The sequence below is a fragment of the Macaca fascicularis genome, chromosome 20 (genome assembly GCF_037993035.2).
Source record: "Macaca fascicularis isolate 582-1 chromosome 20, T2T-MFA8v1.1".
Classification (NCBI taxonomy): domain Eukaryota; kingdom Metazoa; phylum Chordata; class Mammalia; order Primates; family Cercopithecidae; genus Macaca; species Macaca fascicularis.
In genome coordinates, this window is record NC_088394.1 from 24833842 (window position 1) to 24846712 (window position 12871).

The 12871-nt window shown below is 45.5% G+C and overlaps 1 protein-coding gene across 6 annotated transcripts in view; it reads left to right on the forward strand.

Annotated features, from left to right (window-relative positions):
- The window catches only part of HS3ST4 (heparan sulfate-glucosamine 3-sulfotransferase 4), a 441709-nt gene that overhangs the window by 71484 nt on the left and 357354 nt on the right, over nucleotides 1–12871 (forward strand). Inside the window, exon 2 of one of the 6 annotated variants that reach the window (XR_012428827.1) lies at nucleotides 7564–7639. The exons of the other annotated variants lie outside the window; for them this stretch is intronic. The gene's annotated coding sequence lies outside the window, so the exon portion shown is untranslated. The remainder of the gene's footprint in view (nucleotides 1–7563; nucleotides 7640–12871) is intronic. 6 annotated transcript variants of the gene reach the window in all.

The following is a 12871-nucleotide window of genomic DNA, read 5'->3' on the forward strand; positions in this document are numbered from 1 at the left end:
AAAAACCTGGCATGCACCTCTAATCCCAGCTGCTTGGGAGCTTGAGATGAGAGGATCCCTTGACCCCAGGAGGTTGAGACTTCAGTGAGATGTGCTTGTACCACTATACTCCAGCCTGGGTGACAGAGCAAGACCCTGTCAAAAAAAAAAAAAAAAAAAAAGACAGAGAGAGAGAGAGAGGGAGAGGGAGGGGGGGAGAGAGAGAGAGAGAGAGAGAGAGAGAGAGAGAGAGAGAGAGAGAGAGAAGAGAAGAGAAAAGAAAAGAAAAGAAAAAGAAAAGGCTCAACCAGAAGGGCCAGGTGCCCAGGCCCAGGCACAGACCCAAATCTGCTCAGCACCTAGCTTGTGAAATGCATGTTGGAGACAAGAGACAGACACCAAGGTACCCAGGAGTCAGGAAGCCAAAGAGCTGGTCTTGTCTACCTGATTTTGATTATTTCTCACACCCTAACCCCTCTGGCAGCTGCACCAGTTCCACCTCAGAGCAGCAATCCACTCAGGTAGCAGGCTGCCTGCTAAGAAGGCTGCCACTACCCCAGGCAAGGTCATGTGAGGTCTAAGAGTTATGGCAGGAAAACTTCAGGTTTATAGGAGAAACTTGCCTTTGGGGAAGCTGCGGCAGCTTTTGATTTCAACGGCTGTTTTGCTTTCTCCCCAACTGCGTCTCCAGGATGGAAGACAGCCCAGGCAGAAGGAAATGCCACCTGATGGCTGTCTCCCAAGTCTCCCCCTAGCAGACTTCAACCAGATTATGAGAATGGGGTTTGCAAAAGTAAACACATGCAGGGCTCTTGGGGAGTGCAGGTTAGATGTTTTCCTGCCATGTCTAGGCAAACCCTTGAGTGTCAAATTATTCTTGCATTTACCAAAGATCACCAGGCACTGTGGCGGGTGCCGGGATGGAATTGTGTGCAGGAATAGACACTGTCTAAGTTAAATATCTGAAGGATGAAGAAGGGTTAGCCATGTGAAGTGTGGCTAGGGGAGAGATATGGAATATTGCAGGCTGAGGGAGGGAATATGTGCTGGACTCTGGACATGCATTCAGGAGATGGAAAGAAATTCACTGTGGACCCAAAAGCAAGAGGGGCAAAAGGTGTGGCTCAAGACAATGAAGGCTTCAGATGCCACCACATATAAACAGATTGTATTTTTTGTTGAGGGCAGTGATGAGCTGTGGAAGATTTTAAGGCAAGCAAGAGACTTGTTTAGATTTGACTATTTAGAAAAATTTCTCTAGCTGTGGGGTTGGAGAATGGGTTAGATGGGGGACAGGAAAGAGTGCCCAGAGAGCAGTTAAGAACTGTTGTAGGTAGTGGCCTGCACTGAATTAGGGAGACAGAAGCAAGAACGGGGAGAAGCGGATCGACAAATGGAGGGGTCGTTTCTAAAGGAGTTGATGAAGGAGAATGCGGCATCCCAGCTGATTCCTGGCTTAGGCAACTGGGTGGAAGGTGGTCCCAGGCAGTGATGCAGGGAGCACAGAAGGAGGAGCAGGTGTGTGAGGGAAGATGATGGATTCTCTTTGGGACATGTTGGGACATTGCAGGGAGGTGCCCACAGGCAGTCAGACGCAGAGGTCTGGAACTCAGCAGTTGATCTGGACCGGGGATGACTTGCAGAGCTGCAGGAAAGAGAGAGGGTGAGAAAGGGCATATTTGCACCTACTCTAGGGCAGACACATATATCAATGTCTTTTAGTTTAGCATTCACAGTACAACCCCATTTCACAGATGAGGAAGCAGAGGCACGAAAAGGCTAAGGATAACATACAGCCAGGACATATCAAAGCTTAGATTTGAACCGCTCCCTGTGTGTGTGTGTACATGTGTGTGTGCCTGCAACAGTGTGCACCTGCATGTGTATGTGCATGTTTTTTCCCCAAAAGGCAATGCTGTCATCACTCTTTCCTGTGCCAGCCACTGTTTGAAAATATCATAGTTGCTTTTGCCAGCTTGGCACATCTCACTGGCTTAATTCTACAGGACATCTAGCTTTGACTGCCCCTAGAATAGGGATGGCACATTGATACCACAGCTTGGGATCCAAATCAGTGCTAGCTTGATGGATAGGAAAATGAAGAGAGAATAATGTAACCATGAGTGGTGAATGCTAGATTTAGAAGGTTCTTTTTTGTACCCTGCCATATGGGCCACTACCATGGCCATGAACATAGATCTTGGTGAAATCCTTTTCTACTGAAGATCAGAAAAGAATTCAGCTCGGTGCTGTGTGTGCATGAACTTGCTGTGGTATTATTTGCAGTAAGAGTAACCTTGCAAGAGGCTACCTTCTGATCCTGCTAGCTACCTCCTCTACCTGGAAAAAAAGCTTAGACATAAAAGAAGAGAAATGGCTTAAGAAGACATGGAGGTGAGCGGAAGAAATAAATAGCCCAGGCTGGTAGCACAGCCATGTTTCTGAGCTCTCTTGACCATTGGAGCATGGCAGAGGGAGAGTCTGTGTGAAACATTTCAAGAAATAGCAGAGAGCAAGACCACAGCCACTGGGCTTCCAGAGGCCGCAGCCTTATTCAAAGTTATGTTTTGATCCTTAGAAGCAGACCCTTTTTTTTTGAATGTGAAAAGGAAACGAATCCTGGCGTGAAATTCTGTTCCACTGAATTTATTCTCAAAGATACTCCTGTTCAGTGGGCCAAGGTGTTATGAAAATCCGGAGACGCAGCTGGGAAGCCATTTCGAAGGGATTCAGATTGTCAAGACCCAATCGCCAGGAGCCACTCGCCGCTTCTGCTGAATCCCCGAATGCCCCTGAATCAAGGGCCAATTCAGAATGGGATTAGAGCTGGGATTAGGGTACGTGGACCTGGATTCTCAATCAGATCCAGAGGCAGGAGGGGCTGCCATTGCATTGGTCAGAGAGATTCAGCGGAGGCTGATTGCGTCCTTCTGTGAGTAGGACTCAGGACTGGGGCACCTCCTCAACTAAGGGCTGTGACAATCTTGGACCCTCTTTTATGCCCTGCCTGGGCTCCTGGCTTCAGAGCATTTCTTTGTTAATTTGTCCCTACCAGTCCCAGGGGAACACCCTCATCTGCTTAAGTAAGTAGCATCACCCCCTAGTGGGCAGACCCCTCTACAACAAACCTCATGCAATTGTTGGCCAACCTGTACACCTATCTTCTTGAGTCAGGTGCCCCACGTAGTCCAAGCAGGGGGCCAAGTCAGACAAAGCATGTCACTTTGCTGAGGGGGCTGCGCTGGGAGGGGGTTTGGATGTGGTTGGACCGTGGCTGACTTGCCAGCGTCTCTAGTCAAGGGAGAAGGCTTGGCTCAAGGCTGAGTTGCCAGCCTGGTTGGTGTGTTAGCTGGTCACTGAGGTTAGGGAGAGGTCCCGGAAGAGCACAGTGCATTGATTAGCAAGTCAGAAAAATCCCAGAATGGTACAAACACTTCTTAGGCTCATCTATTCTACTCTGTCAGAGATGTGATGACATCTCTGGACTTGTGTCAAAGAGCACGGCTCAGAAATAGGCACCACCATCTGGTAGCTGTGTGGTCTTAGGGAGCTTGGTTAATCAGACAGAGCCTGAGTGTCTTACGCTGTGAACTGGGCTAGCCACGAGGCCCATCTTCCAGGATAGTGAGGATGAAGTGAGATGAGGGCGTCTCCCCCATCTCCTGGCATCCAGGAGGCATGGAATAAAGTTAGCCTCCTTCCAGTGAAATACAAGTGGCCATTCAGTATAGAAGGAATTGTAGAAGGAGTATTTCTACCGAGCGACAAATGAGAGGAATATAACTTGCAGAGATTTTAGTTATTGAAGTTAAAAGAGTTTGGTAGACTATGGCCAAACTTTCTAGGTCAGTATCCAGAGAGAAGGGAATTTAGATGGTGTTAGCTGGTGATAATTCTGTCTGGTTTTCCTGTCCACTCACTCACTGTTTGACTTTATTTAATCTATTTGTTTATATATTATCAATTATTTCATCTATTAGTCATCTGTGTGCACACACATCATTTTAAAACCAAGAAATATTTACTGAATGTCTGTTATGTGTCAGACACTGTGATAAACATTGGCGACACAGGGATGAAACACACTCAAATACCCTGACTTCATAAAGCTTACATTTTTTGGATGGGGGTGCAAGCAGGCGATACAAGCAAAATCACTGCAGATGCCTGTAACGACAGTGTAATGGGCAACCACAGGCACTGCCTCAGTTTACCCTTAAGACATCTCTGTGAAGTGAGAGAGTCTTGTCATCTCTATTTTAAAGACAAGAAAAGCAAAACTGAAAAAATGCATTGATTTTACCAGATGCATGCACCTAGTCTGGGCAAGAGCCTCCCACTTCCAAATCCTGTGTTCTTTTGACTTCCCCATAATCTAACTTCTGGGAGGAAGGAAGAAATGAAAACTGACAAAGAAAAAGGAAGATTTTCAAAATATGAGTTTGTAAATGTACCTTAAGAAGTTCCGTGAATTGCAAAGGGGAAAAATAGCTCACTCAGTTACTTTTATTTTTATTTCTGGCTTTAAATTCCCATAGCACACTTCCTCTGAAGTGTTTCGGGGGACTTTAGCTTCTTGTTTTGCCAGGCAAATATTTGTTTATATGGATAAGGCCATGCCATAGTCATCTGCATGGTCGTGCTAAAGAAAGTCTCCCCATCACTCTGGGGTTTTATCATCCAGTGTTCTTGAGGAGTTTCCTCCTTTCTTCTTGGATTAGCCCAGGGACTGCAATGCAAATACCCAGTGCAATCAGATGTGTCGAATTAGTGAAGGGGGCCAGGTGGGAATATTGTGAACCCAAGTGAATATGTCTCCTCAGGGAGGTGGCTGAGTCTCAACTCCATCCAGTTCCCACGGGAGGTGGGGGATGACAGTCCTTAGTACTGTCAGAACTTCTCATTTTGAAAGACAAACGTAAGACAAATATTTTTGTGTAACATATTCTTTTTAAGTTTTAGCTCAGATTCAACAAAACAGAACAAAACTTACAGTGTGGGCCGAGCCAAACACAGTGGCAGGCTGTGTTGGACCATAGGCTGAGAGTTTTTGGTCTCTGGATTACGGCAGTTCCTGGTTATGGGATACTGATAACTTCTGAGCACCCACTATGCGCTCGAGTACTCAGTGATCTCTGGCACATGGCAAATGCTCAAGAGATATTTCCCAACGGGAAGGGAAATTCAAAGAGGCAAAGTCCCATATTCAGGGTTGCACAGCTAGTGAGTGCCAAAGCTGCCCCTCAGCTGCATCTGGACGTGTCCTCTTTGGTTTCTTAATGGTGCCCCAGTCAATTAGTTCATTCCCAATATGCTGTGTCCCTGGCACTCTGCCACCCTTAAGGGTGGGTATATGAACAAGTAGAGTCACATCTTTTCATCGTGGAACTCATGGTGGAGATGAGAAATTTGAAACTTAAAGCTCAAGCTTCCCATTTTACGGGGGACGGCAGGGGGCTGCGGGGGAGCAGAAGCCCAGCAGAGAAAGGGACTGGTCCTATGAACGTCACTGGTCCTGTGAATGTCTGGGGCGGAGCAAGATGCCGAATTGGGTCATCAGTTTTGCAGGCCACTGCTCCTTCTAATGCCCAACATTTGTGCTATTTCTATCTTTTCTCCCCAATGCATGTCTAAATCAATATGTGTGTGCACACACATTCATCAGAGCCTACCCTTCCAGACTCATTTATTTGCTTATTTAAAAAAAAATTGACATAACCTTGCTGTTTGCTTGAACAGGGAGTGTCTCTCTTGGGGATATCAGACTGATTCAGAGGCCTTAGTAGGGCATCTGCGTTAGATCTCTGTCTTCTCTCCCCCCATTCCTTTCGCGCTCTCTCTTTGTTTTGCTTGGTGAACAGACACATAGATGAGCTTCTGGATGATAGGAATTCGGGGCAGGGGATCTCACCAGGTGTGAGCAGGCCAGGAGCTGAGAAGCCAGAACGTGGCTTAGAGGTGCAGACAGGACATTTTGCAGACCACATGTGGAGTGGAGCAGGGCCTGCTGGTCTTGTGAGTGGGCTCCTTGGGGTAACTTTGGATCTAAAGCTGTAAGGTCTGATTAGCCTGCCTGCGTTCTGTATTGTAAGAGTCCTCCCTGTCTCAGTGGAGTGGAGAGATGGGTATATCAGAAATCAGGTTTGATTTCTTTGGCCCAGATGGTTTTAAGACAATTTTGAATCAGTGGCTAATGCTTTAAAACTGGGAGATGTCACATTAAAAATCTGGATTTCTGGCTTCTTTAAAGAAAATAAAAAGGTGGAACAGCACTGGACCCCACCCAGCTGCAGCCCGCTAGCTCTGGTTGGTAGCAGTCCATTTAAGCTGTTAGGTGCGCTCTAGTTTGCCACAGTCCCCCCCACTCTCCGTTGTTGACCTTTGGTCCACTTCACTCACTGGTGCGATCTTTCTGGCATCATAAAAGCATTTTGAGTTTGTGATCCTGGGTTCAAAACTGTGTCGGGTCAGAACCTGAAACCCAGGGCACGCATACGCACCTGGAGTCAGTGTGGATTGGCGGCCAGAATCAGAGTTCTAGCCTTCGCCACGCAGGAGACAGCTTGCAAGGGCAAAGTCAGGCCTGCTGGAATTGTGCTACCTCAAGATTTGTTTGGGGTGGAAGGTGAAGATCTCTGTGTGTGTGTGTAGGGGTGGGGAGGGTGTGTGGGTGGGTGGGTGTGTGTCTGTGTGTGCCCACCATGTCATGGAGGTTTGATCTTTGTCACCTCTTCATCCTTCTCTCTTTCCCACTACACAGTTATCTCTGCAGTCTTCAGCACTGGCTCTCAGGTTTGGTAAAGCAGTCCCTGGCTAACAGGGCAGGGAGGACCGGGGGTCTTCACTCTCACCGCAGGGCCCTTTGAGTGGCTGTCCATCTAGGCATTTTACCTGTTGTTTGCCTGTCACAATAGTTTTCCGTTTGTGATGCTCTGAAATCTGTAGCCATCTCCTTGAGAGATGCGTGCTCAGCAGGTGGTCCCAGGCAGGGCTTTATCCCTCTGTTCCGGCACCAGAGCCCTTCCTAAGGAAAGGATTTGAAAAGGAAACCTTGACTTTCTATTGATTTTTTAATAAGCACATATTTAGCTGTTAGTACTTGAAGTACAGGCTGTATTATATCCATCCAGCTAGCAAACAGTGTTTTAATTGATTCCACTCCTAGATAATGAACGCAGGGTGTCTGCGGGTAATTCTGCAGCAGCCTCCCTTTGTGTAGATGCCAGAGATGAACCTGATATTTACAAGGTTGTAGCCAACACAGGGACAGTGGGGAGACAACAAGAAGCAAAGGCAGGGGGAGAACCGTCCCTCGTCTCTCCATCCTTTCTCCTTAGACGTCTGTCTAGCCCCTTCTCCTCTTTTCTAGTTCTTTCACCATATTTTTGGGGGTCACTGCAAGGATATTTTTTACCCCACTTCTAAGTGCAAAATGCAGACTAGGATGTATTGTTTGGTTGTTAATCTTGTGGGATTTCCAGTAAAGACTGTGGGACCGAGTGCTTAAAATTGCAACAGAACTTAAAAGTTTCAAAATTCACAGTTGCCTCCCACTCGGTGAATATATTTCTCTGCTTTTTCTAGGGATGCCTAGAATTTAAAATGCTTTCAACAAGAGATGAAGAAAAGTCCCTGCTCCTCCACCAGGGCTTCCTAAAGAGTGAGAAAGAAAACATATTCTCCTTTCCTTCAAGTAATGATGGCCTTAGAGATGATAAGTAGAATAGCTAGCAGTTACCCACTGCTCCCTTTGTGCTGGATCCTGGGCTGAGTACCTTACATGATCATCTCATTTCGTTTTCTCAGCCAGCTTAGGAATTTGGTTCTTTCATCACCTCTAGCTTATAGATCGAGAGACTAACACACAAGAGGGCAGGCAACCTCTCTCAGGCCACACATTGAGGAAGGGATGGTGCCTGAACTTGAGCTCAGCTCACCCTTTTAAGCCTAACACACTCTACCATGGCTGAGGGATGCAGATGGGACATTTTGCAGACCAGGCGTGTGGAGTGGAACGGGGCCTGCCAGTCTTGTGAGTGAGCTACCTAGGGTAACTCCGCATCTGGAGCTGTACGGCCTGAATGGCTGCCCTGCTTTTTGTACATATATTGATGCATTTCATTTGGGCTGCTTGCTTCCTGATACATTTCTCTCAACCAATGAAAGCTTCGATGGAAGCTGAATGTTGCAATTGATGAAAAGCCATTAGTTTGGATGACATTTCTGATCGGCCTCCATATCATACTACTAATCATAACGGTGAATATTTATTCAGTGCTTATGACATGTTGGGAACCACGTTAAGTGTTTTATACACATTATCACTTTGGGTCCTCAGGATGATCCTTGGATGTGGCTACAGAAGTCATTTATTTTGGTCCAACAGCCAGGATTTTTTTTTTAACTTTAAGTTCTGGGACACATGTGCAGAATGTACAGGTTTGTTACATAGGTATACACATGCCATGGTGGTTGGCTGCACCTATCAACCTGTCCTCTAGGTTTTAAGCCCACATGCATTAGCTATTTGTCCTAGTGCTCTCCCTCCTCTTGCCCCCTCCCCCCCAACAGGCCCCGGTATGTGATTCTCCCCTCCCTGTGTCCATGTGTTTTCATTGTTCAACTCCCACTTATGAGTGAGAACATGTGGTGTTTGGTTTTCCTGTTCCTGTGTTAGTTTCAACAGCCAGGATTTGAACCAGGACTGGGTCGAGTAGGGCCAAACCTCTGTAGCCTGTTCTTAGAACCTACCATCTGGCCACCATGTTGCAACTTCATTTTCTGCTGTTCTCCATCCAGTGCTTTGTCTGCTCCAGCCACAGGACAGCTTCCTGCTGTGGCTTTAACATGCTAAGTGATTTCCTACCCCAGGGCCTTTGCACAGACTCTTCTCTCTGCTTGGCGTACGTTTCCTCCTCCTCTCCCCTTGGCAAACCACACTTCAAGACCTAGTTCAGATGTTACAGTGGGAAGCCTTCCTTATCTTCTGCAGAAAGAACTGGTTGCTTTTTTCTCTGAGGACTTCTCATTGCTCTTCTTAGACGTTGGTGTCATGACTTATATGCCCCATGTAGTTGTCAGTTCTTCGAAGCAGAGAATATAAGGGAGCTATCTCACTAACACTTGCAGTTTATGTGTATTGCAGTCTCCTCAATACCTAGTCCAATGACTGGAGCAGAGTAGATGCTCACAGGCTTAATAAATATTTGTTGAGTGAATGAGTCTGTGTTCCTAGTGCCTTGGCTGGAGGAGAGTAGAACATTGAGTACATACTGTAGGAGCTCAATACATTTTTATGGATGGCTTCTTATCTTTCTGTTCCCTCTCTTACCTCTTTTTATCTTCTGGTTCCAAACAGCATTTAGTGGAAGATAGGAGAATGTTCTGTAAAGATAAGAAGAATTTAGGCTTCATGGGCCATATGGTCTCTGTCACACCTACTCAACTCTGCCCTTGTAGCATGAAATAAAACTCTTATATACAAAACAAGGCAGCAGGCTAGATTTGGAACACAAGCTGTAGCTCGTGGACCCTTATTGTAGAGTATTCTTGTCATGACAATTACTGGAAGATGGTATTTGGGCTTCTCTTATTACAATCAACCTTATCTTAGTTACCTAAACCAAAGTCTTAAACTGGGCCTTGAAGAAAGTCTTCTCTGTTGCTTGTCATGCATAGTGTTTCTCTGAATGCATCATTGATAGCCCACTTAGCTGACATCTTACTAGAGAATTACAGTAGAGTTATGGTTATGTTTTGGAGTCAACTATATTTGGTTAGGATTCTGTGTTTGTGCTGTGTGATCCTGGGTAAGTTACAGAGCCTCTCTGATCCTCTCTTTTGTCATCCGTGATACTGGCCTTAGGTCAGCATACTTATCTCCAAGAGTTTTCATGGGTTGATCCAAGTGAAAATATTCAGTGCTTTTCAGTGTGTCTAGGGATTGAGCAAATATTAGTTACTTTATCTTCTTATGGACTTTTATTCAGAACCTCAGCCTTTCCACTGAAACATGGAAATACACACTGTAAAAGTCAGTGGAGCTCAGAAAGGTCCCCATGTCTATAGGATTCTAGAAAGAGTCTTTGAAAAGTGAGAGACATTTAAGTCTGAGGAATTCAGCACTTCTAACTGTCTCACCATTCTCTTTGAGAGAGAGGGTGAGAAAAGTTTGACATTTCATTTTCACACCTGTAATGTTACAAGTCTAATGCAAGCCTGGGAATCAAAGGTGGCTATGACGTAGAGGGATGGAGAAACGGCCATGGCAGGGTAGGCACTGGACAGACCATGGTCGAAGATGCCACGTTCAGCTCTGCTAGGCAGGAACCTCTGAAACTGTAAGCTGTCAAAGGGATTCTTATGAAAATTCTGGGATGGGAAGGAGGAAGTATTGAGATTCTCCAGTAGGAAAAAGAAGAAATTGGATCAGACCACCATACATAGCGATACATGCCACATACCATACATATATACATTCCTCAAGGACTTGTGTGCGGCTTACAGCAACTAAATGTCACACAAAACTGCTGCTGTCTGGTTCCTCATCTACCCACACTTCCCCAGTTTTGTTCCCAGACAGGATCTCTGCAGGGCGTTCTCAAATGTCTCTGTTCAGTTCAGGCTGATTTCTACGTTCCTCAGCTCCGGCACCTCCATATTTTTACTGCTGAACATTGGTGGTCTTCCATATTTACGTCCTGGGAGTGGGGTCTACCATGGCTTGGCGGATTGAGATGCTCCTTCCTGTCCAGTCCCATCGTTTTTGGTTCCTAATACTGCAGAACACTTAAAACTTGAATTTGCCATGGTTGTGAATTTGCCTCCCTAATAGATGAAAAGCTCCTTGAAGACAGGGGTCGTGCCTCATAAACTCCTTTAACTCTCATCCCTAGCGTGGTGTGTGGCACTTACTAAAGGTTTGATGAGTGTTGCTGAATTTGAAAATAGGAAGTTATTTATCAATTTGGAGACACTTTCAAATTGACAAACTGAAAACATCTTGAAATGCTGGCCATGCAGGAAAACAGGTTAAAAGAAAATTCAATAGCTTTGGAGATGAAAGTGGTTTTTGGTGACATGGATGAATTGTATAGAGGTGGACTCTGGGCTTTCCATGTACTTGTCACCAGATATTGTACATTGTACCCAATAGGTAAGTTTTCATTCTTCACCCCCTGCCATCCTCCTCTCTTCTGAGTCTCCCGTGTCCATTATACTACTCTGTATGCCCCTGTGCAAAACAGATTTTGTGCTGACTTCAGAACAGAGTGACCTATCCCTTTAAACCAGCCCGCCTAAACCCTTGATGAATCTGAGTATCTCGGTGACCAAAGCAACATCACCAGAGACTTGTTGCAATTGGTTGTATCATTGTCATTCCAAATGTCTGTTTTCTGGCACTTTCTTGTGGGAGCTCCTAGGAAGACAGCAGCCCCTCCAGAAATACCCCAGTTTCTGAAAGTTTTGTTGCTAAGAACTAGTCCCTGGCCATGCAGATAAATAAGTAAGAGGTAGTGTGATTGGAGAACAGGATGAATGAGTTAAATGAAGTACTTTGTGGAAAGTAGTTAATATTCAGTAAGCGTGAGCTATTAAATCAGGGTAAGCAGCCACAGTGAGAGTGCTTTGGATGGCTTCACAGTTTGGGATTTAGCAAACATTGACCAGCTGCCTATGTGCCAGGCACTTCTGAGATAAACATTACTATTCTTTTCATTTTATAGTTGGTAAAACCAAGGTTCAGAAGATTAAGCAACTATCCCAAGACTTACAGCTCAAGGCCTGGAGCAACTAAAATTCAAACTCAAGTCTTCTGCCTTCAAGAAGCAGTCTGTTCATTGGCTACAACAATGGTGGTTTAGACCAAGAACCCTGAGGCCGGACTGCCTGGGCTTTAATTCAGACTCTGTTGCTTATGAACTGTGTGACCTTGGACAAGTTACTTAATATGTCTATACTTCACTTTCTGCAAAAAGTGAGGATAGTAATAGCTTCTACCCCACTGTGTGGATGAAATCATGCAATGTATAGGAAGCGCTAAGAGTGCATGGCATCTAGTAGGCACTGTGTAAGTATTCATTATGATTACATTGGACCACTTCTTCTACATGCGGTGCCTACATGATTTATTAGTTGTGTAGTTTCACCTTCAGAATCTTGATAGGACAATTGACTGACAGCAGTCTGCTTGCAATCCATAATGCACTCTTCACCCACTGTCCCTGTCCCCAGCAGCACTGAATTTCCAGGGACACAGGCACCTTCACTTCATAATGCCCCAGCTTGTAGCATGGCATCTGGCGGCTTTGGTATTTTTCTTCTGCAAGATTATGCATCTCAGGGATTTCTCTTTTAGCATTGACTAAATAGAGTGTTATTTATGCAGGGGCCTTGGTGACTGAGTTGCTGTCGCACCCACCGCGTTTATGTATAGTTCGTGAACTGGCAGATTGATCCATCAAGGGTTCCAGGAGCAGGAGTGCATTTCATTCTGTTATTCTATGAAGACCTTGGCGACGCTGTCTGTTTTTATGTGTCGGAGGATGGTTTGCTAAGGGCCCCTGGCTTACAGGACATCAATACTGAGGATTCTAGAGAATGGATTTGGACAATAAGTGTTGTTGGCATGTGTCTGCAGGATGAGCAGTTATTGCCTGCCTTTTGCCCTCCCATAAAAAAAGATAGCACATGACTGCAGAATGCTCTGTGGCTGAAGGGACACTGATTCTGTCATTAAAAGACATCAGAGCTTGTTATATGGTTTACTAGGAAAAGCCCTTCCTGTGCCAATTCAAGCATCTCACCTACTCACTTGTTGGCCTGTTAAGTACAAAATGAACTCCAAACCCCTTAGCATGACATCTAAGGACTTTATGATCTCAAGTGCCCC